This window comes from Macaca thibetana, chromosome 4 (genome assembly GCF_024542745.1).
Source record: "Macaca thibetana thibetana isolate TM-01 chromosome 4, ASM2454274v1, whole genome shotgun sequence".
NCBI classification, from domain to species: Eukaryota; Metazoa; Chordata; class Mammalia; order Primates; family Cercopithecidae; genus Macaca; species Macaca thibetana.
Window position 1 is genome coordinate 2725176 of NC_065581.1, and position 24888 is coordinate 2750063.

General features: G+C 45.3%; 1 protein-coding gene across 1 annotated transcript in view; it reads right to left on the bottom strand.

Moving 5' to 3' along the window:
* Positions 1-23897, bottom strand: part of SERPINB1 (serpin family B member 1) — a 36780-nt gene extending 12883 nt beyond the window's left edge. The window contains exon 1 of the mRNA XM_050787252.1: positions 23697-23897. The gene's annotated coding sequence lies outside the window, so the exon portion shown is untranslated. The remainder of the gene's footprint in view (positions 1-23696) is intronic.
* Positions 23898-24888: the final 991 nt, after the last annotated feature.

Sequence of the window (24888 nt, forward strand, 5' to 3'; positions counted from 1 at the left end):
AGCTGCTACTGATCACCCAGAACTCTCAGAAGCATCTTGAGAATTTTTTTCTTCACTCTTCAAAAGTCATTTTGAATTAGCTTGTTTTCTTGTTCAGTTTAAGAAAGTGCTATTAAGTGAATTGTGACACTTTTAGTAAACTTGCAGCATGGTGAAATTAAAAGTCTCACAATAGAGTTTTGTAAATATGTTAAATATAATTCTTGTGGGTAAATTTTTCCATATTGTGCTCGCTGGATAATGTATTTTATTTTAGGTGCTCAATTCCTCAAAACACAAAATTTGTAGTAATCCACTAGCAGTTCAGCAATTGGAAACATTTTAAACTAAAGAAAAAGCAATTTTTATGTGCCATAGCCTGTATTTACTATAGCAAAGGAGAAATATGAAAATAATTATTAAACTTATTTTAATAAATAATTTTTCCAGCCTGGGCAACATAGGGAGACCCCATCTCTAAAAAACTTTAAAACTTAGCTAGGTGTGGTGGTACACACCTGTGTCCCAGCTACTTGGGAGGTTGAGGTGAGAGGATCACTTGAGCCCAGGAGTTGCGTGAGGCTGCAGTGAGCTAGGATCGCGCCACTACACTCCAACCTGGGTGACAAAGTGAGAACCTGTCTCAAAAACAAAAAAACAAAAAACACCAAAAAACTAATTTGTAACTTATAAACACAACTAGAAAAATAACACAAAATTATTTTACAGATAATGTTTTCTTATAACAGTCTGAGAATTTTGGGTGAGACTAATTTCATGACAGTGAATAATTTTGGCCCCTGGACAGTGGTTGCAGATAACAAGACACTCCAGGAAAGTCTAAAATCAGTTACTTTTTCCTATCTTAAGCAGCTTACGTGATTGAAATGAAAGAAACAGATAAAATAATCTCTCAGGGTTTCTTCTTTTTTCTTTTTTCTTTTTTTTGAGACAGAGTCTCGCTGTGTTACCCAGACTGGAGTGCAGTGGTGTGATCTTGATTCTGCTCACTGCAACCTCCGCCTCCCAGGTTCAAGCGATTCTTCTGCCTCAGCCTCCTGAGTAGTTAGGACTACAAGTGTGCATCACCATGCCCAGCTAATTTTTTGTGTTTTTGGTAGAGACAGGGTTTCTCCATGTTGGCCAAGCTGTTCTCGAACTCCTGACCTCAAGCAATCTGCCTGCCTCAGCCTCCCAAAGTGCTGGGATTACAAGCAGGCCACCGCGCCTGGCCAGGGATTCTTTTAGTCCTTTTATTTTCTGCCAAATAATGGAACAAACCTAGCATTAAAGTTTCAGCTGTGCAACATAGCTTCATCCTCCAGAGGGCAGAATTCCATCATTTATAAAATACAAATCACTGGCTTCTGCTGAGACGTAAATGCCAGGACATCATGTAATTTTTCCTCTTCAGTCAAGCTTGGTCCTCTCACTGGGGTAGCTAGAAGGTCTATAATTTAATTTTCTATTGCAAATATCCATGTAAGCAGTCCACTGGGGACTTCCTCTGACCTTGCATCCTTTTCCTTTCCCCCTCATTTCACCAGCTTCCTTTCAGTGTCTCACCTTAGAAGGCTCATTTTCTTTCAGATCTTTGTCCCTGATATTGCCTCTTTCTAGATGGCTCACCCCTTCCTCTAATTCTGGTCTCGGCTCAATGCCACCTCTTCCCTGAGCTCTTCCCTGGCTTCTGTTCTCATCCCGAGTTACTTTCTGTTTGCTTTGTAGCCTCAGGCACCATCAGAAACTGGTTGCCTATCTCCTTCAAGAGAACATAGCATCAGGAGAATAAGACTTTGACCCAGTTGTTCACTGCTGCATCCCCAGTATCTAAAACACCTAGCATATAGTAGTTGTTTAGGAAAGTTTGTCGAATAAGTGAATGAAGGTTATAGCTCAGAACAAACCAAGCCATGTGGACAGATGATATGGCATTGCTCAGTTCAGTTTCTTGATGAATAACAAGGAGAATAAAAAGCTCTCTAAACTGCGTGGATAGAATAACCAATTTGAATGAAAATGGAGCTTCAACAAGAGGAATTCAGGTCCCAGTATAAATAGCAAGATACCGGAAACAAAGGACATGACAGAAACGATATGCATGGCACAATCATCGTGCAAAAAGTCTGCCTAGGAATTCAGAACGAAGAAAGAGGCATTTACCGAAGCCTCCGATTATTACTCTGAGGACAAGATAAACAAGAGTAAGCTGATGTTGGAATAAAGGATTGACCGGGCGCGGTGGCTCACGCCTGTAATCCCAGCACTTTGGGAGGCTGAGGCGGGTGGATCACCTGAGGTCAGGAGTTGGAGACCAGCTCGGCCAACATGGAGAAACCCCATCTCTACTAAAAATGCAAAATTAGCCAGGCATGGTGGCGCATACCTGTAATCCCAGCTACTCAGAAGGCTGAGGCACGAGAATCGCTTGAACCCGGGAGGCAGAGGTTGCAGTGAGCTGAGATGGTGCCTGGGCAACAAGAATGAAACTCCGTCTCAAAAAAAAAAAAAAAAAAGGATTGTTAGCTGGCTATAGAAATGACCCAAAATTGCCAGACGTGGTGGCTCATGCCTGTAATCCTAGCACTTTGGGAGGCTGAGGCAGGTGGATCATCTGAGGTCAGGAGTTTGAGACCAGGCTGGCCAACATGGTGAAACCCTGTCTCTACTAAAAATACAAAAATTAGCTGGGCGTGATGGCATTCGCCTGTAATTCCAGGTACTTGGGAGGCTGAGGCAGGAGAATTGCTGGAACCTGGGAGGCAGAGGTTGTGGTGAGCCAAGACCGCACCACTGTACTCCAGCCTGGGCAACAGAGTGAGACTCTGTCTCAAAAAAAAAAAAAAGAAAGAAAGAAAAGAAGTGACCTAAAATTGTGGCTCACTTGGGAGGGAGGTGTCTGAAGGTATACCAGGGGGCTCTGCCTGTGTGTGCTCCTGTCTCACCCTCTCACAAACAACTCTGATGGAAGCGTAGCGAGCCACGAAGAGGAAATTTTCAGATCGCACAGGCCTATTGCAGTGGATGACAGAATCGAGACTTGAAAGAACTCCACTAGCTGAAATGTCATCCCAGACCAATACGAAGAAATGTAATAATGATAATATAGATGTTTTAAATTCAGATTTTAAAAAAATCAATTCTGCCAATGACAGAAATGGGGGGCCTATTTTAGTAGCACTTCACATGAAGAAAAATCTGAAATTTTAACTGTTCACAAACTCAATATTCACCAATATGGTGAGGAAAGTTTTAGCACTGATAGAAGCATAGCAGCCACATCCAGTAAGGGGGGAGGGGCCATGCCCCACACTCTGGCCTGACCTGACCTGAGATGGCTTTCAGATAAGGGTGCCACCCGTAGTCAGAGGGAGACGAGGGTGATATTCTGTGGGGGAATTTCGGAAGGAATTGGATTTGCTTCATTCAGAGGATAAGATGCTGAAATGAGAGAAAACCATCAGGAAGATCTGGACAACACAATACGGAAATTTGAAGGAAGCTTTCGTGGCAAGAGGACCTGGGTCTGAATCCCAGTGCTGCCTCTTACAGGTTGGGTCCTTGAGGCGAATTTCTCACATCCTCACAGACCCGGCTGCATCATCTACGATTGGGGATAGTAACGGCAATCTCCTAAGGTTTTTGGGTAGATTAAATGAAATGTCTGTAAAGGTTAGGATCAATCTAGACACAGTCCAGAAGGTGCAAGAGCACTTGCGTCGCCCGCAGTCCACGTGCAATAACTGCTTGTTGGAGCTTAGGCTGCCTAAGCGTGTTTCAGGTATGGCAACAGGAAGCTGAATGCAAATGAGAGCACGGCCCAGGAGCCACAACCTCTAGCCCCACCCACTGGCGACACACAGCACAATTCACGACAGACACTTACCAACCAGTGAGATTAGATGACAGACAGACCAGAATGCTTGTTCCAACACCACCTGGGTGGGGAACACCTAGTCAACCTTCCACAAGTGTAGGTGCTGTCGCATGGAGCACCGTGTCATGGCCAGCAGGCTCCTTCTGCGTGGCTCTGGGGACTGATGATGGATGTGTCAGAAGCAGTGTGATGTCAAGAACTTTCTCATACACGAACGGGAAGCCCTCCATGGAAATGCGATGCTCGTTTTTGTCACTGAAGCCAACTTGATAATCTACTCAGGGATAGTGAGGAGGAAATTTTTACTTTGGACCAAGAGTGAATGAGTTAACATCAAAGTTCTAAATGTTATTCTTAATTCTAAATTGTCTATGAATTCAGCAACTTGGGCTACATTTTTGTAAGGAACCCAGCAACAGCCCAGCACTCCGGACAGATGCAAGGGACAAAGCAGAGGCGGACGCATCTGCTTTTTAAAAACACCTGGGACCGGGCGCGGTGGCTCACGCCTGTAATCCCAGCACTTTGGGAGGCCGAGGTAGGTGGATCATCTGAGGTCAGGAGTTTGAGACCAGGCTGGCCAACATGGTGAGACCCCGTCTCTACTAAAAATACAAAAAGTTAGCCAGACATGGTGGTGCATGCCTGTAATCCCAGCTACTCAGGAGGCTGAGGCAGGAGAATTGCTTGAACCCAGGAGGCAGAGGTTGCAGTGAGCTGAGATCAAGCCCCCTGTGCTCTAGCCTGGGCAAGAGAGTGAGACTCCGTCTCAAAAAAAAAATTATCTATCTATCTATCTATCTATCTATCTATCTATCTATCTATGCACCTGGGAGCCTTGATGTAGGACTCTGTGTAACAGCAGCATTGTAGGGGATGGCTCAGACCTGAGCTCCACACCAGGGTTCTCAGCTCCCACCCCAAGTGTTGACCTGGTGATCTGCCAGGGGACAGCCTTTGGGACCCTTTCCCTGTCTCTTCTGACATTTCCTTTACAGGAAAAGCAGAGCAGAATATGTAACTCATTTCATTTCCTTAAGCACTTTCTCCTCGGTATATGTTTTTTAATAGTTTTTAATTTTTATTTTAGTTTTTTGAGACCAAGTCTCACTCTATTGCCCAGGCTAGAAGGCAGTGGCACGATCTCAGCTCACTGCAACCTCTGTCTCCCAGGTTCCAGCAATCCTCCTGCCTCAGCCTCCCAAGTAGTTGGGATAATTTTTGTATTTTTTAGTAGAGACAGGGTTTCGCCATGTTGCCCAGGCTGGTCTCGAACTCCAGAGCTCAGATGATCCACCCACCTCGGCCTCCCAAAGTGCTGGGATTAGAGGCATGAGCCATCACACCCAGCTTGTTTAAGATATTATGAATTTCAAGGGTACTTATAGTTTCAGTAAGTTCTAGCTAAAATGTAAAAATTTAAGCCATTTTTTTTTTTTCTTAGAGACAGAGTCTTGCTCTGTCAACCAGACTGGAATGCAGTGGTACCATCATAGCTCACTGTAGATTGGACCTCCTGGGCTCAAGTGATCCTTCTGCCTTAGCCTCCTGAGTAGCTGGGACTACAGGTGTACATGCCTGGTTAATTTTTTTTTCTGTACAGACAGTATCTTGCTATGTTGCCCCGGCTGGTCTCAAATTTCTGGGCTCACGTGTTCCTCCCACTTTGGCCTCCCAAAGCACTAAGATTATAGGCGTGTATCAGCCAGTGTGCCAGGTCCCTATACTCATTTAAAAAAAAAAAAAGAGACAGAGAGGGACAAATAAAATTTAGTCATGTAAGCAGGAATGACCTCAGTGTCTAATCCCTCTCCCCTCTGCAGAGGTCGGGTGGGGCTGAACATTCTGGCCCTTTAAATATGGACTTGATCTCTCTGGCATGGCCAGCCCCTCTCTTGAAGCTCTCTAAAGGCCACTTTGAGGCACCTCGTTGGCATAAGCTCAGGCATAGTCAGAAGGAGCTCCTTACAAATAAACAGACACCCTTATCACTTGGGAAATTCCAGGAAGTGTTGAAGCTCTGTGCCAGGAACCAAGAACTAAGACCAAATATATTTTCGTTTTTATTTTACGTATTTATTTATTTATTTTTATTTTTTGAGATGGAGTTTCACGCTTGTTGCCCAGGCTGGAGTGCAATGGTGCGATCTCTGCTCACTGCAACCTCCACCTCCCAGGTTCAAGCGATTCTTATACCTCAGCCTCCTGAGTAGCTGAGATTACAGGCACCTACCACCACGTCTGGCTAAGTTATTGTTTTTTGTTTTTGTTTTTTTGAGAGATGGAGTCTTGCTCTGTCACCCAGGCTGGAGTGCAGTGACACTATCTCAGCTCACTGCAACCTCCACCTCCCAGGTTTGAGCGATTCTCTTGCCTCAGCTTCCCAAGTCACTGGAACTACAGATGTGTGCCACCACGCCCAGTTGATTTTTGTATTTTTTAGTAGAGTTGCAGTTTCACTATATATTGGCCAGCGTGGTCTCAAACTCAGGTGATCTGCCCACCTCGGCCTCCCAAAGTGCTGGAATTACAGGCGTGAGCCACCACACCTGGCCAATTTTTGTATTTTTTGTAGAGACGGGGTTCCACCATGTTGGCCAGGCTGGTCTTGAACTCCTGGCCTCAGGTGATCTGCCTGCCTGGGCCTCCCAAAGTGCTGGGATTACAGGCGTGAGCTACCACACCCAGCCCAAATATACTTTTCAATATCCCACGCCTACACTCCGGGATAACTCAGCTCTTTCAGGCACTAATCACGGATCAGACCGGCGCTGTCTGTTGGAAGACCTGAGAACTCATGAAACAGAACACTTTACAGTCTCAGAAGTCCTTCGCCATTATCCAGTTCAGCCCATTTAATTTGACAGACACCTGGCGAATGAGACATGCCGGGACTCTTGTCCACCTTTGCCCAGTTGGCTGATAGCACAACGTACAAACTCTGTCTGCAGTAGGTCATCATTTCACAGCTGTGCCACATGCATCTATATCACTGTGTCAAGCATGTTCAAATAGTATGGCGCTGATACATGTTGACAGGGTGTGGTACGGACCCTCTCTATGAAGCGTGTTCACATGGTGCAGTGACCCATATGAAGCATGTTCACACGGTACAGTGCCGACCCTCTGTAGGAAGCGTGTTCACACGGCGCAGTGCCGACCCTCTGTAGGAAGCGTGTTCACACGGCGCGGTGCCAACCCTCTGTATGAAGCGTGTTTCACACGGCACGGTGCCGACCCTCTGTAGGAAGCGTGTTCCACACGGCACGGTGCCGACCCTCTGTAGGAAGCGTGTTCACATGGCGCGGTGCTGACCCTCTCCCTGGCCATCTCCTGAAGTCCCCTCCCGTGGCTCTCTCCTGGGACCCCCTCCTCTTTCCCTAACCCTCTCCTGGGACCCCCTCCTCTTTCCCTAACCCTCTCCTGGGACCCCTCCCCTTTCCCTGACCCTCTCCTGGGACCCCTCCCCTTTCCCTGACCCTCCCCTGGGACCCCTCCCCTTTCCCTGACCCTCTCCTGGGACCCCTCCCCTTTCCCTGACCCTCCCCTGGGACCCCTCCCCTTTCCCTGACCCTCTCCTGGGACCCCTCCCCTTTCCCTGACCCTCCCCTGGGACCCCTCCCCCTTTCCCTGACCCTCCCCTGGGACCCCTCCCCTTTCCCTGACCCTCTCCTGGGACCCCTCCCCTTTCCCTGACCCTCTCCTGAAACGCCCTGCCTGTACCATCGCCTTATATTTTTCTCATGGTTAGACAGGGGTTATGTTTTTTCCGGGAAAGGCCACAGAGGTCAAGTGCCATGTCACATCCAGGGTATATGCCATCAACATGACTAATCAGTGCTGACGTGGTGATGACCTGGGGGACGCAGCGTTTCTCGGGTTCCCCCACTGCGCCTCCGCAACTCCAGCAGTGACAAACCGCTTCACAACCCACCATCCATTTTCTTAATTGTTCAGCTGCTAGTATCACATTTCATCAAGAGACGCACAGCAGAGTCCAACCAGGACTCCATGATAGGGAAACCAGGCAAGAAATACTGTCTAGTTGCAACTTGAGGAGACAATATTTCCTGCCTGGTCTCCCTATCATGGGGAGTGAAAGCCCCGAGTCTCCCACAGTTTCGTTTCCCCAATCGAGCTAATTACTGAGGTTGTTTAGCAGCCTTGGGAGTGATCACAGCGGAACCTAACATTAGGGAACTTTGAATGTCTCTGTGAAATACCGATAGTAAATGTTTCGGCATCTCCAAAACATTTAGAAAATTCCCTGTAAAGTTACCAAAGTGAATCTGAATCTTACCCTACGGAAGTTAAACTGCTCCCTCTTCCAGGTAAAATTACCTTTGTAATTTCTTTTTATAACCTACAGCCTATTGCGCTTGGGTTTCCAAACGGTTTCAAGTTCCCTTGTCCCCTACTTTGTGTCAAGGGGGTGTTTGTGCCTTAAAGGGAAGATCCTATACCTTAAAGGAAACCAGAACTGATAGTCGAACCCGAGCAGAAGTGTTGACCAAGCACTTCCCTCCTGGGAACGCACCACGATACCCCCGCACCGCAGGCCGGGCTGGCAAACAGGGACGTGCACGCCGGGGAGACGAGAACTTCTCCCGTGAGAAGCAGCACAGCCCAGCCCTACGAAGCCCAGTCCAGGAAGTATCGTTCACTTTGACTGTTCTCTCTTAGGAAAGGGCATTCTCAAAATGTTTCCCAACAAGCAGATCATCCCTTTTATTTTCCCACATCCTCTGTCTCCTTTCCTTCTGCTTTCACAATGTTTCAATGTATTTCCAAGAGTTCAGCAACGGAGGCGTCTTTATCCGGGGTCTTTACCCACAGGGCAGAGGCCAGGAAGTCGTCACTACAGAGGTGAAGCGATGTATGGTTGGACCCCGTGGAGGACTTGGTTAGGGTGAGGGTGTGAATCCCAGGGCAGTGGAGGGGTAATCACTGGAGAGGAAGTCTGGGGACAGTTAGGGAGCGGCCAAATATAAAATAAGCATTTTCTTTCTAAATCCAAATGAACATTCTACGCTGCTGTAATCTCCAGTGTACCCCAGAGATCCTAGTTTCCTGAAGTTGTTTGAAAGTCACGGCCTGTGTAAAGTGAAAGTGCACACGTCTGTAAGCTCCGCGCTCAGGATTTCACATGAGGTCTTTTGTTCAGGGGGCAGGGGCTTCTCCCTGCTGCTGGCTGAGGTCACTGCATTCACAGGGTGACAGGAGACAGCACAGTACAGCAAAGCAGCTGGAGGGATTGCCTTGTAGAGCGGAGAATCTTCCGCAGAACAGAACGCTCTCTGTCCTGTTGTGCTGGAGAACGAAAAGGGATGGGTGGCCTGAGCGAAACCTCTCTATGGGGCTTGCGCGTTCTGACACCGTGACCACCGAGGCCACAGCTGCCTTTGTGCCTTCCTCTCTGACCTCCATGAAGGGCCAGCACACAAACTTGGACAGGGACGGCTCTATCTCTTGGGTGATATTCTGGAAAAGTCAGTCTTGGCTTAGAAAAAGGCATCAGTAATTCCCAAACAGCTGAGAGCAGACGCCATGCTGCAGCTTTCTTCTAACTTGAACTGAGAAGACACTTCCACATCTTTGCTATCCATTGCGCCTGGCTCTGTCCACTCGCTGACTTCTTCATATATAAGCTTATTTTCCACCTGGAAGAAAAGCGGAGAGAGCCCTAGGACCCCAGCACTGGGTCAGCACCGAGGCCTACACTGCTCCCCGCATTCCCACTGAGGACCATGGCATCCGAGTCCTCTCTCGCTGTGGGAGGCTTTCACAGAGGTTCACATGGGCCCAGGCCACCATGATTTTCTGAGTCTCCTTGTTTAATAAAGAAAATGAAGTGCCAAACATTGTGGTATGTTTTAAAATTTTGTATTTAACAAGTGATCTTTCAAAAATGCAATGCAATCTAATTGTGCTATTCCGAAGTTAAGCATAGGCTTTAGAAAACATTCTTATGGCATTTCTTTCATGGAACATGAGCTTAGCTTTTATCGTTAAAGTAATCCTTTTCTGTCCATCTTTTCAGTGTATCTGTCTCTGAGACTCTTTAGTAAGATCACTAGGAAATAGTTTTAACATTTTAACTCTGAGGCCCTTTGTGAGGCCCAAGATAAGCCCCACGCACCCTCACTCCCAGCCACAGGCTCTGCTGCCTGGCACCTCAAGGTCTGGACTCTGTACAGGGCCCCCACATGTCCTGACACAAGATCCCATGTGTCACCTGTGCCTAGTAGAGAGGTGTGTATTGCAACAAAAACTACAAATCAAAATGGAGCTGCAGCTCAAGAATCTTCAAGTTTCCTGTACCACACTGCTGGTTTAAGACAAGGATCAAGTTCATTTCAAGTAACCCATTAATTGGTGGTAATTTCTTTTTTTACTTTCTTTTTCTCTCTCTCTCTTTTTTTTTTTTTTTTTTTTTTTTTTTTTAAGATGGAGTCTCACTCTGTTGCCCAGGCTGGAGTGCAGTGGCACGATCTCGGCTCACTGGGAGCTCCACCTCCGGAGTTCAAGCCATTCTCCTGCCTCAGCCTTCCAAGTAGCTGGGACTACAGGTGCCCGCCACCACGCCTGGCTAATTTTTGTATTTCTAGCAGAGACAGGATTTCAGCATGTTGGCCAGGCTGGTCTCAAACTCCTGACTTCAGGTGATCTGCCCACCTTGGCTTCCCAAAATGCTGAGATTACAGCTATGAGTCACTGTGCCCGGCTGATAATTTCATAGATTATCAGCTACCCTGCACATATTCACGTATTGCTGGTCAGCTGACAAGAAAGAGTCTTATCTTACTGGCCAAGAATTTAGTCGGCATCTTTGATCCCATCAGCAGTTTTGCACTTGATATTTGAGTAGTTTCAAAATGCTAGGAGGCTTTGATATTTTCTTTCATCTCAAAAATGAAAATGAAACATGGTCCAAAAAGTTTACACTAAGACCAAATGGCCGGTGCAATTTGTACAAAGTTAACACTGTCCTTTTGGATTTTGGAAAGAGAGCAAGTGACCTTTATGGAGACTGAAACCACAGCCGTTTCCATGGAAGGTTGGGGCCGGAAGCCCTATTTTCAATTTGCTCACACGGAGGCTCTTCATGGGCAGGCCAGACTGCTGTGGAAGAAACACACGGCAGGGATGTATCTGAACACTCCTGGCCTGTGAAACAGACCAAGAAGTCCCCTTGGAGAAAGAGGGGCCTCTGTGAGCCCTGAGAGATGCTGGAGCCCGAGGAAGACATGGGAGGAGGCACTAAGCAGTGTCCCAGGAAGCCACATAAAGAAAACAGCATTGGCTGCGCTGCTCCAAATCTGTGTCTGGGAGTTTGGGCCAGGGCGAGAGGGTTGCAGGCTCTGAGCGAGGTTTAGGAAGCAGGAAAGAGGAGTGGACCTGCTGGAAGCCAGAGGACAAGGTTGGCGGGGTACAAGGAAAGGGGTCCACCAAGGGCAGCCTGGGAGGACCCGCCCCGATCATGAAAAAAATGAGCAAAGGGGCACAAATGTCTTTTCAAAAAAGATGCCTACGGTTGGCCTCAGCAAAGTCCCCTGAAGCATCCCCTGCTTGCTTTCCCTGAAGAGCTGGACTCTGCGTGTGGGGTGGGGCATCCAGACTGTGGCCTTCCTTTTGAGCTTTCCCCACCTGAGTCATCTGCAAAGGGCAAGGCTGTAGGTGGGAGGGACCAGTGTGACGTGTGACCGCCAGCCACGGTCCCCACACCCCTCTCTGAGGGCAGTCCCCTCCACCCCATGCCATGACAGGAAACTTTATGACCTGTTCACCAAAAAGTCACTTAAGGATGGGAAAGCACCTGTCTATAAATAAAGGCAAGGGGGCTGCCATTTTAAAATTGGGGGTGAGACTAGCTGTGTGCTCTCGAGTGGGCAGGGACCCACAGTAACTCAGAGGCAGGGCAGATCAGGACCTGTACGTGAGCAGAGGCCCGGGAGCTTGGAGGCCAGCCAGTGCTGGTGGGCCGTCCTGAGGACAGGGTATTTGAGACACAGAACAACAGACATAAGCAAGGTTATGATAAAGCTGCAAACTGTTTTCCTGTTTTCATGGGGGCATAAAGTGAAAGCAGCACTGAATTAAACTCTCGAAGTGGGAAGAGAGATCACTGTTGAGGCGGGAGAGGGGATTTGGAAACGTCTGCATTAGGACTCAGCTGTGTTTGCAGCCAAGGCAAGGGTAAGTAATAGATAACAGGCCTTAAGAATTGCTATCTTTGCTTCTCTTCCTGTCTCCCCCTCTCTCCCTCCCCTTGACCTCCCCCTCCCTCTCTATTTCCTTTACTTCTTTTTTTTTTTTTTTGAGTCAGAGTCTCACTTTGTTGCCCAGCCTGGAGTGCAGTGGCGGGATCTGGGCTCACCGCAACCTCTGCCTCCCGGGTTCAAGCAATTCTCCTGCCTCAGATTCCGGAGTAGCTGGGATTACAGGCGCACGCAATCATGCCTGGCTAATTTTTGCAATTTTAGTAGAGATAGAGTTTCACCACATTGGTCAGGCTGGTCTCGATCTCTTGACCTCGTGATCTGCCCCCCTCGGCCTCCCACAAGTGGTGGGATTACAGGCATGAGCTACTGTGCCTGGCCCCTTCTTTCTTTTATCATGCTTCTAGAAAAAGAGAGTTCTGCCTCAAGGCCTGGGAAAAATAATTTGGTTTGTTTTCTCCAACTGACAGTGGTTCTCCAAGTGAATGCCCCTTTCTCACGGCCCCGCCTCTGTTCGACCCACCCTGCCTCTTCCCCCACACCCAAACCAGCCTCCTTCTGCTGCCAGATCATCCTCGGAGCCAGAGATCGCCTCTGGTTTGGACAGTAAACATTTGTTGTGCACTTTCTACTACAGAGCCAAGTATCAGGTTAGGTTCCGGGAAGATGAGAAAGGACTAAACAGTGTCCCAGCCTCCAAGGAGATCATGTGACTCCACTGATAATAAATGATGGTCCTGGAAAAAGTTCCAACTCCTCTTCTGTATGGCTCCAGCCCAATGGCTCTGTCCCCTGCCCCTTCTCTGTCTGGGCTGGTCCCTCCCGTAACTGTCTTACGGGTCTTCTCTCTCCGCACGGTCGCTCATGCAGGCCCTTCCGCATGGTGCAGCCTTGACGATTCTCAGCTCAGCAGCCCTTTGCTTGAGCTTTTGGGTTTAACCTCCATCCTCTTCCTGTTGTCTGTGTCTCTGCGTCATCAGACATCTAAATTTAAGTCTACTATCTGTGTGATCTTAGACAAGTGTCTAGTGGAATATTAGGCAGGTTTCTAAATCTCTTTGTCCTCGATTCCCCATCTGTGAAAGGAAGGTAATGGCTTCTGCTTTGCCCACGGCTTACAGTTGTTCTAAAAATCAAATCGCATGATAAATAAATTAAAAAAAAAAAAAAAAAACAAATAATGAAGATAACAAGGGCTGGTCAGGATGTGGAGGAAGGGAACACCTGCACACTGTTGCTGGGAATTTAAATTAGTACAAGCATTCGGGGAAACAGTATGGAAGTCCCGCAAAAAATTAAAAATAGAATTACCATACTATCCAGCAATTCCACTACTGGATATATCTCCAAAGGAAATTAAATCCTTACCCTGAAGTGGTATCTACACTCCCATGTTCACTGCAGCACTATTCACAATGGCCAAGATGTGACAACAAGCCAAGTGTCTGTCCATGAATGAATGGCTACAGAAAGTGTGGTGTACATACAACTGATAGAATATTATGCAATCTTAAAAAAAAGAATATTCTGTCATTTTTGACAACATGGATGAACTTAGAAAACATTATGCTAAGTGAAATAAGCCAGGCCCAGGCACAGAAAGACAAATATGGAATGACTTCATTTATATTTGGAATCTAAACTAGTAGAACTCATGAAAGCAGAGAGTAGAAGGGGGCTTGCCAGGGGGTGGGGAACATGGGAATGAGGAGATGTTGGTCAAAGGGTATAAAGTTTCAATTATGGGCTGAGCATGGTGGCTCACACCTGTAATCTCAGTACTTTGAGTGGCTGAAGTGGAAAGATCACTTGAACGCAGGTGGTGGAGGTGGCAGTGAGCTGAGATCACACCACTGTATTTCAGCCTGGGTGACAAACTGAGACTCTACCTCAAAAAAAAAAATTTAAGTTACTCAAAATTAACACATTTTCGAAATCTAAGGTACAGCATGGTGACAAAAGTTCATGAGAATGTATGCTTGAGATTTGCTAAGAGAGTAGATCCTGAATGTTCTCATCACACACACACACACACACACACACACACAATGATAACTATATGTGGTGAAGGATGTGTTAATTTCCTTGACTATGTGATCATTTCACAATGTATCTGTGTATTTCTATGGTTTGAATGTTTGTCCCCTCCCAAACTCATGTTGTAATTTATGAGACCTTTAAGAGGTGATCAGGTTATGAGGGCTCTGTCCATATGAATGGATTAATGCATTTATCTGGGGGGTGGGTTCCTTATAAAATGACAAGTTGGGCCTTCTCTTTTCTCTCTCATCCTCTCTTGCTTTCCACCTTCCACCTTCCACGATGGGATGAAGCAGCAAGAAGGCCCTCACCAGATGCCAGACCCTCAATCTTGGATTCCCTGCCTCCAGAACTGTGAGGAAATAAATTTCTGTTCTTTATAAATTACCCAGTCTGTGGCATTCTGTTATAGCAGCACAAAATGGACTAAGACATATATCAAAACACCACATTGTACATTGCAAATGTATACAATTTTTGTTTGTCAACTATACCTCAAGAAAACTGGAAAAATTCAAATAGTCAAATGGATCTAAAGTGTTTCTAAGTAGCAAAAGGGCTTTACACACCTATTTTGTTACCATGTTCTATGCCATATTGAAGGTGGACTTGCCCTTCCATCTTTGGAGTGGATCGTAAACTCCTTGAATAATGGTCTTCCCACAGTATTCAGCACATAGGAGTACCCAAGACATTTGTGTAGAGTTCCTCCGAATTAAAACTGATATCAACAACACTTTCCGTGTCACCGGAGGGTAGGCAGGGCTGCAGAGTCACCCACCTTCAAGGATGATGCTCCAGTCACACCCAATGTGAAAGGTGTTCTCTGGAGCCATGCAAGCAAATGAGGTGGCCCCAAGAACAGGATCCTGACATCTCAGGAAGTCAGTTGGCCTTGCTTGGCCACAACTTGAGTTGCACTTAATTTTTAAACTATCACTAATCCCCCAAAACAGGTGGTGAGAAGAGTGTATTTTCTATATAAGTGTAACGGTTTTGTTCTCATTCTAAAAGAAAGCGGATGTTATTTAAATCAGATGACCACAACCAGAGGATGGAAAGGGGAAGGCAAAATGTTTTAACTTATTAAAAATATAAACCTGACTCAGAATCCTCATGTGATTCAGCTAAAGAGAAAATCATCTCTGGTGTTCATCTCATTTGCATTTAAAAACCCAAAAGGAATCATTGTGACTGATTGTTGATATTAATATTTGTATTAACTGTCTAGGGCTGCTATACATAACAAAGTACCTTAGGCTGGGCAGCTTAAACAACAGAAAGGTATTTATTGTCTCAGTTCTGAGGGCTGAAAGTCTAAGATCAAGGTGTCAGTAAGGTAGGTACCTTCTTGGGACTCAGAGAGAGAACATGTTCCAGGCCTCTCTCTTTAACTTGCAGATGGCCCTCCTCTCTCTGTAGCTCTTTAGTGTCTTTCCCTCTGTACGTGTCCGTGTCCAAATTACCCCTTTTATAAGGACACCACTAATATTGGATGACCTAATGACCTCATTTTGCCTTAATTACCCCTGTAAAAACCCTGTCTCCAAATACAATCACATTCCAAGATACCGGAGGTTAGGAATTTAACATATGAATTGAGGGCAATGAAGGACAACCCAATTCAGCCCATGACAGTGTCCTAGTGTTTCAAGACAGTTTCTGCACAGATAGACATCATTCTAGCCTTACCTTGCTAATTTTAAAAGACTCCCCACTCCACACACAAGTTGATGCTGTTGTTTTTTTAATAAAACTGTGTAGATCACTTTCCCTTGAAACATTGATGGACAGCTGTGGAAGGTGGGGTATCTGGGATTACATGCCAACATCCAACCTCGCTGGACCTATCCTGCTCCAGGCATTGCACCAATGACTCAGACACACTCACGGATTTAATCCTCCACACACATCTTCTAGGAGGAAGGCCATACACAATCCCCCCAGGATGAGGCCTCTTAAGGCTCCCCAAGGGGATGTGGGCTTGACCCATTGAATGCAGGATCACTCCCAGTTGTCCTGTAAGCCAAAGAGTTTACCACGCAGAATTATCTTTTCATCGTTATATCCCCAGGACCTGGGCCAAAGTCAACATTCCTACCTGTTTATTAAACTAAGCTGAACTGGAAGAAACTGCTCCAAATACCACTGGATTCTTTGGCTGCCATGCCCTGAGCTATGAGGCATGTGCCCTCCTCCATCATTAAGTAAGATGTAACTAAAGAAATGTGCAGGTGCAGTGGCTCACACCTGCAATCCCAGCACTTTGGGAGTGAATCACTTGAGGACAGGAGTTTGAGACCAGCCTGGCCAACACGGTGAAATCCCGTCTCTACTAAAAATACACACAAAAAATTAACCAGGCGTGGTGGCGCATGACTGTAATCCTTGGGGGGCTGAGGCAGGAGAATTGCTTGATCCCAGAAGGCGAAGGTTGCAGTGAGCCGACGAGGTTTAAAAAAAAAAAGAAATGATTTGCTGATGACTATTGTTCTAAAGTCTTGTTTTGTGTCTCCCAGAATAATTAAAAATTGATTGCTTTTCCTTACCTAATAATTTTCTTATCTATCACCTGGCAATTTATACGTAGTAGAAATAGTTGTGGAAATAAATTTCTGTCCTTTATATAGTACAATGTTGTTAACAACACAAAACAACATAAAAATTAAAGACCCCACCCTCTGCTGCTTTCACCACCTAGGCATTTGTGTGTGTTGCATGGACGCCTCTGCGGCCTCCACAAAGGATGGCCCCTCTGGCTTGGCCTGATACGATTTCTGACACGATTCTTTAAAGTTTTGGGGGGAAGACCCATCCTTTTTATGCCTGCATAGGAATGAGAATTCTATTCATTGCTACAATCTTTCTTGTTTCTCCATAGTCAGAAACAACTTTTCTGAGAAATGAAAACCCTAAAAACTGTCCTGAGAGAGTCAGCTACCAACAATCCCAGAGTGTTAAGGAGAAGAGAGGGCAATAGCAGCAATGGACCGGGCATCACCAAATGGAGACGGGGCAGCCTGTTGTGGGAGGGTCAATCCTAAAATAATCATCCCATCCGTCCATCTTATTCCATGACCAAATTTTAAGCTCCTTAAAGATGGGATTCTATCATGATTGTGTGACCCCTCCCTTCACCCAGCAACACCTAGGATAGAACTCACTGAGCATTCCATCATTCTGAGCAAACTGTCGCAAGGACAGAAAACCAAACCCCGCATGTTCTCACTCATAAGTGGGAACTGAACAATGAGAACACCTGGACACAGGACGGGGAACATCACACACCAGGGCCTGTCGTGAGGTGGAGGGAGGGGGAGGGATAGCATTAGGAGAAATACTTAATGTAAATGACGAGTTAATGGGTGCAGCACACCAACATGGCACAGTATACATAGGTAACAAACCTGCACGTTGTGCACATGTACCCTAGAACTTAAAGTATATATATAAGAAAAACTCACTGAGTATTTGTCTCTGAGGAAGAAAGGAATCTTTCTCTTTCCCTTTCCTTCCTTCCCTCTCTCTCTCTCTCTCTCTCTCCCCCCCCTTCCTCTTTCTCTGCTTCCCTTCCCCTTCCACCCCTGCACTCCCCTCCCCTCCCTTCCCCTCCCCTTCCCTTTCTTTCTCAGGACCTCACTCTCACTCAGGCTGCAGTGCAGTGGTGCAACCTCAGCTGACTGCAGCCTCAGCCTCCTGGGCTCAAGCAACCCTCCCACTTCAGCCTCCTGAGCAGCTGGGATTACAGGCATGCGCCACCACGCCCGGCTAACTTTATTTTTTTGTAGAGACAAGTTCTCACTATGTTGCCCAGGCGGGTCTCAAACTCCTGGCCTCAAGTGGTCCTCCCACATTGGCTTCCCAAAATTCTGGGATTACGGGTGTGAGCCACCAGTCCGGGCCAGAAAGGAAATTTTCATCTGAGGAATGTGAGCCCCTTTAAGTCATCAGGTCCAGGCAGGCACTGAAATGTGACAATAGTCACACCTCACTCACCACTTGAGCTGTGTATGTATGTAATCTGCCTGCTATGTGGACTCTTGACCCAATGCCACCACCAATAGCTACAAATTAACCTAACGATGGCATATGCTGGACAACATAACTTATACCCTATAGTGCAACAATGCCTAGCCGATCACTAATCAATGTTATTTCTGTAAACCAATGAGAATTCTTAACCAACAATGTTGGTAATTGCCTCCTCTCCTGGTTCATCCTTTGTTCTCCGGAGCACTTCCCAAGACAACTTGAAAATGTTTCCCAAGCAGCTGTTCTCAACCCTGGCCCAAATAAACTCTCTATATTCATTTTGCCTCAGTTTCTTTTCCTTTAAGTCGACAACTCCTAACTAGTTATTTTCATCCCTTTTCAGGCTTCCTAAGAGGTTACTTTCATTTAGGGTCGTGATATGATAAAAAATATACCTGGTGTTTATCCCCAGTTCCTGGCACAGAGCTCCTAAAACCCTTGGAATTTCCTGAGTAATGGGAGGGTGTTTTGCTATTCAAAATGAGTCCCTTTAGCTACACGTGAGTTTATGCTGATGAGGCGGCTCTTGGTGATCCCCTGGGGAGGGAAGAAGGGCTGGGAATTGAGTTCAGCCACCAATGGCCAATGAATTAATCAGTCACACCTATGTAACGGAACCTCCATAGAAATCCAAAAGACCAGGTTGAGGGAGCATGTGGGTTAATGGACAGACAGAGGTGCTGAGAGGGTGGAGTGCCTCGAGAGGACATGGAAGCTCTGCACGCACCGCCCACCCCCCTTAACGTGCCCTCTGCATCTCTTCCATTGGTTGTTTCTCCATTGTAGCCTTTATAATAAACTGGTAATAATAGTAAATTGCTTTCTTGAGTTCTGTGATTCATTCTAGTAAATTATTAAGCCTGAGGGAGGTTATGGGAATCCCCAAATTTGTAGTTGGCCAGGCAGCAGCGTGAATAGCCTGGGAACCCCATTTGTGACAGGTGTCTGAAGAGGGGGCTGTCTTGGGGGGTGAGCCCTCTAACTGGATGTAAGTATTGTCAGAATTGAAATGAATTGTTGGACACCCAGGTGGTGTCAAAGAACTGATTGGTGTGAGGAATAAAACTCTTAAATTTCTTTATTCCCACTTACTGATAGTGTTGGTAAGTTCATAACACCTTTTTCTTATCAGTTATGGCTTCATTAGGCTTGACTTACCCGTCTTACTTGCCTAGATTGGTCTTGAACTCCTGGGCTCAAGCGATCTTCCTGCCTTGGCCTCCCAAAGTGCTGGGATTACAGGTGTAAGCCACCATGCCCAGCCTCAGTATTTTTAATGCACACGATAAAACTTATTACCTTAAAAATTAAACTTCTCATGTTAGTCTGAAAGAAGTTCCAAATGAGTTAATGCAAAAAACAAAATTATAAAAGCTCTAAGGCAAAAGACAAGTGAATATGTATATAATCTGAGTGTCAAGAAGACTTTCTGTGCAAGACTCTGAAGGAAGAAAACATGAAAAAATGGTAAAGTGGACTATTTAAATAAAAAGTGCTTTACTTAAAACATTAATAACACTAAAATGCAAATTAAAAGCACAGGAATTATCTTGCAATATGTATATAACATTGAGAAAAATCTATTGGTAGAGAGCGCTTAAAAACTACAAGAGAAAAAAATGAATATCCCAAGGACAAAAGTAGGCAAATAATAAAAATAGGCTAATTCTAAAAGAAGTATGAATGACTAATAAACAAATGAAAATTTAAATAATGGTGACATGCGATTTTCCTCCCATCAAATTATCAAAGTGATATTTGTAATGGTAAAAATATAAATAGCTGAAATGTCTATCTTTACATAATTGAATAATACATTATAGTTAAGTTACCTAATGGAACACAAGGTAGCCATTGTAAATGATGCCAGAGAGACGTATTGACAGATATTTAACAAAGTCCATGTGATTTTCTGTTGCATGAATTATGCATAGGCACAGTGTCTCTGATTTCACAGTTAAAGACACGAAGATCCAGACATATTTTATTTCATGCATCTTTTCTTCCAACCCTATTCTGGCTGAAATCAACTAAAATGAATACCAACAGCAACCTTGTTCATGGGATATTGTACAAGAATGAGCTCTTAAGTCGATGTGCCAGAAAATGAAGGAGACAGAATGCTCAGAGAAAGTGCTCTGGATTAAAAGAGTTTTAAGCAACATCACAATGAAATTTGATGCATAACCCTTGAATGGATTCTTGTTCAAATAAACAAGCTATGAAAGGTATCTCCAAGACTGTTGTTCAAATAAACAAGTTATAAAAGATATCTCCAAGACTGCTAGAAAATTTGAATATGGATTGAGTATGAGAAACTAACTGTTCATTTTAGTAAGTGTGAGGTTAGTATTATGGTTATATAGGAAAATGTCCTTTTAAAAAATAAGAAATGCATACTGAAGTATTTAGGGGTAAAAAGTAATGATGTGTATAATTCACTGATTTTTTTAAATGTTCAATCCAATATTAAGTTCATCTGCCAAATGTTTCATTTTAAATGTTTCAGTTTTAGAATTTTGTTGTTGTTGTTGTTTTGAAACATTGCATTCCAGCCCGGGCGACAGAGCGACAGATAGAGCTCTGTCGCCCGGGCTGGAATGCAGTGGCATAATCTCGGCTCACCGCAAGCTCCGTCCCGGGTTCACACCATTCTCCTGCCTCAGCCTCCCGAGAATTTTTTTAAGTTTCTATGTTTCTGTTGAGGTTTTCTATCTGTTCACTCACTATGCCATCTACTCCTTAAATCCTTTAATGTATTTATAAGAGCTGCATTGCAGTCTTTGTTAATTTCAACATTTGTGTCACTTTAGTGTCTGTTTTTATTGACTGCTAATTTTTCCTGGTATAAGTCATATTTACTTATACTATATAGGCTTAGTGACTTTTTAAAATATGCTGGACATTTTGGCATTTAGTTGAGAGTCCAGAAGTCTCAGGCCTTAGGACTAGCGCTAGTATAGCCCTAGAAGATTACTCTAAACTATTCCTAATAAGACCAAGCTTCCACAAGATCAAATCAACCACCAGTTGTTTCATATATCTTGTCCAGTTTATAGTTAGTAACAATGAGAGGGTAAATCTGATACTTGTTATTCCATCTTGGCTGGAACTAGAAGTAACATGAATTTATTAGGCTCTCAGCCTCAGGTTCATTATCACCTGTGGCAGGAGGGGTTGGGCTAGATAAGTGTTTCTCAACCCATAGCATGCATTAGAATCACCCACCCGGAGGTTCCCATTCTCAGAGTTCCTAAAGTCTTGGGTGCGGCTTGAGAATTCGGAGGCCTGACAAGTTCTCAGGCAATTCCAATATTGCCCATACAGAGAACCACACTTTGAGAACCACTGGACTAGAGCCAGGTTTTTCAACCCTAGTAGTACATTGAAACCGTCTGGGGAAATTTTTAAAAAATACCAATGCTTAGGCACCAGTCTAAAATAATTAGACTTTTCAGTGGAAAGTAGGATTTTTGTTTGTTTTTTCATATAAGGGCAGTCCTTAAAATTGGCCCATTCACGCTCACTCTTGTGTCTGGGAGGCCAAAGAGAACTGACCTCATGTGCATATATAATTATTTTCTTTTTATTGATTTAATTACATTGACTGTTAAAACTACATGCAAGACAAATAAAAATGCAAACACTGCAATGAGTACACTGAAAACAGAGAAAATATCAAGGCCTAAATAGAATTAATAGCTCCCTCAGCGATTTTTTTAATGTAGCTAAAGTTGAGAACCCCTGGGCTGGATAGTCTCCAGTATCCATTCAGCTCTGACTTCCTACAATTCCAGGAGGGAAAGCAAGTTGATGGGACAAGGGAAGTTTGTCAAATAGAGTCCCCAGTTCCAAAAGACAGGGCATAGGAGCATCCCAGCAGAGATGGCATCCAAGAGAGGACCCTCGAAACTACATCAGTTTCTAATTTGGCAGAAGGTTCTCACATTCCTGAAGTTGTCACCTACAGTGTATGGTTCTGCCAATAGTTAGAATTATTTCTCAGATCAGGCACGCTTTCTCCATCTACAATATGAGTTTCCAGTGTAAAAGTTGGATTCATTCCCTTGAATGTACTCTTATGCAATCACGGAAATTTTTTGAGCTAGAAAATTCTCCAGAGACATAGCCAACATTTTCTTGCTACTAGACAAGCATATTACAGTTTATAAAGCACTTTCACATATGTATTTTGCTGGATTACAAACACCTCATGTGTGGTAGGCCAAGCTGATATTTTCTTTTATAAGGCTCTGAGAAGTTATATGGCTTAGGAAAGATTCCACAGCGAATCAGAGACAGTACCTGGACTTCAAAGCTCATAGGGCTGGGTGCGGTGGCTCACGCCTGTAATCCCAGCACTTTGGGAGGTCGAGGCGGGTGGATCACGAGGTTGAGAGTTTGAGACCAGCCTAGCCAACATGGTAAAATCCCATCTCTACTAAAAATACAAAAATTAGCCAGGTGTGCTGGCATGCGCCTGTAATCCCAGCTACTTGGGAAGCTGAGGCAGGGGAATTGCTTAAACCCAGGAGGTGGAGGTTGCAGCGAGCTGAGATCACGCCACTGCACTCCAGCCTGTATGACAGAGCAAGACTCCATCTCGGGGAAAAAAATAATAATAAAGGAAAAAATAAAAAAAGCTCATCAACTCACTCAAAGCCGACTGCCTTCCCACAAGGCAATGAAACCTTTGAGTTTATATAAAAAGTGAGCCATGGAAGAAATTATCACAGGTCTGCAAAGTCCTAACACATTTTTCACTTCCTTTCCTATTCCAGCAGCACTGGCAAGAGCGCTCATGAGTCGCTCCATAACCTGTGGAAGGAAATATCTAATCTGTATCAGTCAGGAGAGGCTGGATTACTCTGTGGTAACAAAGAATCCCCCAAATCTCAGTGGTTGCAGATAACAAGGTGTCAATTTGTGCTTCAGGCTATAAGTCCATCATGAATAGGCAGGGACACTTGGAGACCCAAGCACGTAGAGTAGTTATCACCTCGTATGTGGCTGATGTCATGCTAGAGGGACAAAAAGAATTCTAGAGGACCTCAAATTTTCCATTAAATACTTCAGTGTGTGTCACTTCTACACACAACTTGTTGGCCTGAACTGGTCACAAAACCCCAAAAGGGAGCCAAAAAGAACCATCCTACTGTATTAGTCCATTCTCATACTGCTAACAAAGACATACGTGTTCTCATGCTGGGTAATTCACAACGAAAAGAGATGTAATTGACTCACACTTTCACATGACTAGGGAAGCCTCAGGAAACTTACAATAATGACGGAAGGGGAAAGAAACACATTCTTCTTTACATAGCAGCAGGAGAGAGAATGAGAGAAGTGCAGAGCAAAAAGAGGAAAAGTCCCTCACAAAACCATCACATCTCATGAGAACTTACTATCATGAGAACAGCATGGGGGAACCACCCTATGATTCAATCACCTCCCACGAGGTCCCTCCCCTAACACGGGGGGATTAAAGTTTGGATTACAATTCAAGATGAGATTTGGGTAGGGACACAGACCCAGACCTTATCACTTACCATGTGCTGGAAGGGAGGAAATCCAGAAATTTCTGGCAAACAGCTCTAACGGCTACAAACAATTCCTCCTCCTTATGCAGTGGAGGTCTCCTTGTTTAGGCCATTTGGGCGGCCACATTTCCTTCCACTCCCAGGAGGAGCATGGCCAGAGTAGAGGAGACGCTCGGGATAGACAAAAGCACATTGAATGAAGGGTTTTCTTTATATGGCTCCTTTAAAAGATGATGGCTGGAGCCATTTGCTTCAGAGAGGGTTCTCATGGTGGAGGGTCTGGAAACAGCACAGTGAGGAGTGTTTGACAGTTTGTCATCCTCAAGGAGAACAAACAGCTTCTCAGATGGAGCCAGCAGAATGTTGGAGGGGTTGGGAGAGGAGGAGTAGCTCTTGGCTGTTGCACAGCCTGGGGAATTCGGGGGAGGAGGGGGTGACTGAGAAGCAGACTCCTCTCTTCTTCACTCACAGGCAGGGCGGAGGGACCACTAGACAAGGCTGGGTGGCAGGGAGGCAGGAGGCTATGCTTGCCAGGGGGACAGCAATGCGACTGACAGCTTCCAGAAGCCACCTGACGTCCGGGAGGAAGAGTAAGGCCCGTTAGAGCCAAAATCACTGCTCCTTTTTCTCCCCACTCACTTGCAGCCACACTTCTCCCCCGTCCTGCCCAGCACTCAGGACCTTCCCTTATGCCGCCTCTGCTGTCCAAAGACACCTCATCACATGCTCCAGAACCATCGCCTCTGCCCCAAACACCTGTATTAACTCATTAATTAACTACTTTTTCTTCCTCCTCCTCCTTCTTTTCTTCACCACCTTCCCAGAAAATTTCATTCTCCACTCTCTGTAGCATTAACTGCACATTAAGAAGACAGCAATCTGATTAAACTGATTTAAAATAATCACAAACTAGGCCAGGTGCAGTGGCTCATGCCTATAATCCTAGCACTTTGGGAGGCCAAGGTGGGCAGACCGCTTGAGCTCAGGAGTCTGAGACCAGCCTGGGCAACGTGATAAAATCCTGTCTCCACCAAAAATACAAAAAACTTGCCAGGCGTGGTGGTGCGTGCCTGAAGTGCCAGCTACTCAGGAGGCTGAGATGGGAGGATCGCTTGAGCTGGGAGGCAGAGGCTGTAGTGAGCCAAGATTGTGCCACTGCACTCTACCTGGGGTGACAAGAGTAAGACCCTGTCTCAATTTT